The 5,097-nt window shown below is 32.3% G+C and overlaps 1 non-coding gene across 1 annotated transcript; it reads right to left on the reverse strand.

The window, feature by feature from the left end:
* Nucleotides 1-1,452: 1,452 nt before the first annotated feature.
* LOC112062179 (U6 spliceosomal RNA) lies at nt 1,453-1,555 on the reverse strand. The gene has a single exon (XR_002890601.1). It is a non-coding gene; the product is annotated as a U6 spliceosomal RNA (small nuclear RNA).
* Nucleotides 1,556-5,097: the final 3,542 nt, after the last annotated feature.

The raw sequence follows: 5,097 nt of genomic DNA on the forward strand, positions 1-5,097 counted from the left end.
CTCAGAGAGAGAAACACACTGGAGCAACTGACATTCTCATAACTGTTCCTAATACGTGTTCCTCACTTTAGGCCTCAGTCTGCCCATCTGTGAAACCCATCTGTGAAGTGTGTTTATTGAAAATTCTTGATATATTGATGTGTCAGGAAAAAGAGCTAAAAAAGAAAACATTCACCAGCTATGTAGTACTTCTAGGGATTTGTAATCAAGCTTATGGTTCTGTGCGAGTTGGATTCTGTTTATAATTTATATCTTTCATAGTAAAATGCTGTATGTGTGTGTGCATGCATGAGCTTCTGCTTACTTTGGAGAAGAAGAACCAAAGAGGATGAATACATTATACCATTATAATACTAAAACATTTCAGGGACATTCATAGTTAATTTACATGCTTTCAAAAGACCATGATCTTTCTAATAGGAATTTCTGAGATTTGGAGAATATTCTAAATATATGTTGTCCAATATGGTAGCCACTAGCTATGTGTCACTGTGGAGCACTTGAAATGTAGCTGGTGTGAATGAGGAACTTAATTTTTCACTTAATTTAAATTTAAATAGCCACATGTAGTTGGTGGCTACCATTTTGGACAGAGCAGGTCTAAAGAGATGTGGAAGAAATACTTTAAAAAAGTCACCATCTGGTTATGCAGTCTGCCAATTAAATTATTTTATTTTGGGATTCTGATTATTAATATATTGTGTTTAAAATGTGCACCAGTTCCCACTCTCCTGACACCTCCTTCCCCTTCCTGGTCTTACACATATACACACAATTCCCTGTTTTACTCTGCTGTTATTGCTAAGCACTAAAATTTTCTTTTATATCCACACTTCCTGAGGCAGTACTATGTACATATTATGCTTCATCAAATTCTTCACCATTTGTTCTCTTTTAAAATTAAGAACTGGATGTTCACTCCTGATTTACGTTCTCACAGGTAGCTGATGTCTTCCATGGTGGTCACAGCCTTCTCTTTAATCTTCTTATAGTATTTCCACTTTTATCAGCCCCTGCCTTAAGACTGCTCTTTAGTCTCCTTAGTGCCGCAACATTCTGAGTGTCTTCCGTCTTCTCCTGTTAGTCATTTTCTTTTCTTTCCAGTTTCCTTCAGTATTATGGATGTTTACTACAACTCAGATTTGCTATTCTAGATTCAGCCAAAAGCTCTGATTTATGTCTTCGGTGAGAAAGTCTATCTAATTCTGATCTCTTCAGTGGTCTGTTTTAAAATCTTACACTTTCTCCTTGAAATTTCTTGTTTGATGTGCAAAAATCTAAGTTTAATATGAAAACATAACTCATATTTTTCCTATCCAAATGAATCCCCCGTCCTATGTTGAAAAGGCACCACTCTATTTCTTGTTACCCAGAGTTGAAGGGCTTGGTCATTCTTGACTTTTTATGTATTTTTATGGTCCCTCTCAATTCAGTCAACACATGCTGCTTTTATGAAATATGGAATGCTTCCTGAATTTGCATGTCATTCTTGCTGAGAGGCCATGCTAATTTTCTCTGTATTACGCTAATTTGAGTATGTACTGCTGAAGCCAGCAGAGTTCCTCCTTTCTAGTGGATGTTGGGTTATAACGAGTTTCCTTTTCCACTGTCCATATCCTGGCTTAGGTTTTCCTTGGCTCATATGTGCATTATTTTCAGCCCCCTAATTGGTATTATTACCTTCAATCTCAGTTGGGATTGTACTAACCACTCCAGTTCTATCTCTTCTGACTGTTGTGCATGCATCTTGCCCTCCGGGTACATTGGCATGCCCAGTCTCATTGAATCACTCTTGCTTTTCCAACCATATGCTTTTGCTTAATGCTGTTGGCTCTGCCAAAATTAAATTGTCTTATTAGTGTATTCAAATCCTATATGCCTAAAACTTTCAAGGTTTATTTATACATTATTCACCAACTGTTTATTGAGTGTATGCTGTGTACTGGCATTGAACTAGGCACCTATGTCTTTAGTGCTCAGCTCATAAGAATCGCTGCTTTCACGGAGTTTACATTATAACAGGGAATCTGACAAGTAAATATTCAGTTATGGTACCATGTGATAAACTTCCATATCATCATCACATAGAAACTATCCCAAACCACTTTGGCTTCCCTGAACTTATGGAGATTACTCATTGGCCACTTAATTACATTACTTACTTGTATCTGTTCACCTACCGATTTTTCTATTATGTGTTAATTTCATTTCCTCTATTGGATTGCAAACTATTTGAGGGAAGAAAATACTTTGTATACCACTGAATATACTATGGCCTCTAGCCCACAATGTTTCATATAAAAAACACAAATACCTGGCAGTTTGTAAGAGGGCTATATTTTACCTTTGGGAATCTTTCCTATGCACTACATAATTATTTCTTGGTCAACATAAAATACAGAAATGTGGTAACAGAGAAGGTGAGATTTGTTTATACTCATTCTACATTGAATGATGGATTTAAACATGCAAATTGAATTACTTATGCTATTTAAAGTATATTATGTATTACAAAATGTTAGGTGCTTATATTTCAGAATTCCCTGATACAAAATACTCATAAATCTTAAAAATGAAGAACATCAATTAGAATTGAATTTCCAAACTACTGTGAAATTTATGCTAAAAATCAGAAGGCAAGAGTAAAATATTATAGTTGTTAGATTTTAAAGTCAGATGTTGATTTTAAAAAAATAAGTCTTTTGTTAATATAGTTGGACTTATGAAGCCCTAATTGGATGAAGCAGATTTTTTGATAGAGTGATCTTTAAAAGTAAATGTAAATGACCAAGACTTTTCAGTATTCTCATCAATTAAATAATTTATTATTGCATTTTAATTTAATCCTGGCTTATTCCCGGATGTTGATTATATTTCCTATTAAATTAAATTTTCATAGGAACTTTTTTCTCTTTGCTTTTAGTTTAATTTTAAAAAAACCTCTTTATTAAGTTGTAATTGACATAGACTACACATATTTAAAGTGTAAAATTTGAGACATTTGGACATATGTATATACCAGTGAAGCCATCAGCACAATCAGGTTAATGAAAGTATTCATCACTCTCAAAAGTTTCGTCATTCCCCTTTGTAATTCCTCTGGACTTTCTCCATCTCCCCTACCAAAGGCACCCATTAATCTGTTTTCTGTCCATGTAGATTTGCATTTTTAAAGAATTTGATGTAAATGAAATCATACAGCATTTGCTCTTTCCTGTCTGGTTTCTTTTTTCGTAGTATAATTATTTTAAGATTCATCCATGTTATAGTTTAACAGGAGTTCACTACTTTGTATTTGCTGAGTAGAAACACAACTGATTTTTGTGTATTGATTGTGTATCCTACAGCTTTACTGAATTTGTTTACTAGTTCTAACAGGGTTTTTTTGTGTGGAATCTTTAGGGTTTTCTATATATAATATCATGTCCACTGCAAGTAGAGAAAATTTTATTCCTTTCGATTTAGTTTCCTTTTTTTTCCTTTTCCTACCTAGTTGCTCTGGCTAGGACTTCCAGTGCTATGTTGAATTGTTTAGTGTTTAATGTATAGATCTTTTACATCTTTGGTCAGATTTATCCTTAAATATAATATTTCATAGTTTTTATGCCATTGTAAATGGTATTTAAAAAAAATTTGAAATTCTGATTATTTTTGATAGAATAGAGAAATACAATTGGTTTTTATGTACTGATCTTTCATCCTGCACCTTAGTAAACTCATTTATTAGTTCTAGTAGCTTTTTGTAGCATTCATTGGATTTCCTATATAGACAATCATGTTTTGCTGTGAATAAAGATTATTATGTGTTCCTTTCTAATCTTTATGCTTTGCTTTTCCTTCCCTGATTGCACTGCCTAGAACCTCTAGTACAATGTTGAATAGAAATAGTGAGCGTGGACATCCTGTCTTAATCCTCATCTGAGGAGCACCATTTGGTTTTCAACATTAAGTAACATAGGCTAGATGTAAGTTCCTTGTCAGATACATGATTTTTTCAAATGTTTTCTCGCATTCTGTGGGTTGTCTTCATTCTTTGCCTGGTATTATCTGTTGTAAAAATATTTAAATTTGAAGTAATCCAATTAAATATTTTCCTTTGGTGACTTTCTTTATTATTCTTTTAATTCTATAGTGTCTATAGTAGTATCTCCCATCATTCATTATACTGTTTTTTTCCCAATACCCAAGCTATTTATCATTTATTCCATCATTCCTGATATTGTTAATTTGTGTCTTCTTTCTTTTTTATATCATCTGCCTGATAAGATATTTATCAATATCTTATATCAATACCTTGATGGATGTATTTATCAAGATCTCAAAAAGCCAAGTTTTAACAGTATTGGATTTAAAAAATTGTTTTTGTTTTCTACTTTTTTGGTATCTGCACTAATTTTTATTATTTCCTTTATAATTCTTACTTTGGGTTTTATATGCTGGTCTTTTTCATATGTTTTAAGGTGAAATCTGAGGTCTTTGATTTGAGATATTTCTTCTTTAGTGCTTTAGATTTTCCAAAAGTACTGCTTTAGAGATAGCCTGGAAATTTTTATATGCTGTGTTATTCACTGCAAAATACTTGCAAATTTCAATTTAGATTTGTTCTTTGACTCATGGGATATTTAGAAGTATGTTATTTAGTTTCTGAATATTGGGGGATTTTCTAGAGATCTTTCTCTTATTGATATCTATTAATATTATGGTCATAGAACATATTTTGTATGACTTGAATAATTAAAAATTTATAACATTTTATGATGCAGAATGTGGTAAGTCTTTTGTGTGCACTTGAAAAGAATGTGTATTCTTCTGTAGTTGGGTGGAGTGTTCTATTAATGTCATTGAAGTCAAGTTGATTGTGGTATTTTTAATATCCTAACTGATTTTCTGTGTATTTGTTCTATCAGTTGTTTAAAGAGTATTAAAATCTCCAACTATAATTGTGGATTTATCTATTTCTCCTTGCAACTTACTTTTTTAAAAAATGTGTTATAACACTTTCTTAAGTGCAAAATTATTTAGCATATCACGTCTTCCTGATGAATCCATCTCTTTATTTTTATTTTTATTTTTTTTAACATCTTTATTGCAGCATAA

This window comes from Physeter macrocephalus, chromosome 8, assembly GCF_002837175.3.
Source record: "Physeter macrocephalus isolate SW-GA chromosome 8, ASM283717v5, whole genome shotgun sequence".
Lineage (NCBI taxonomy): Eukaryota > Metazoa > Chordata > Mammalia > Artiodactyla > Physeteridae > Physeter > Physeter macrocephalus.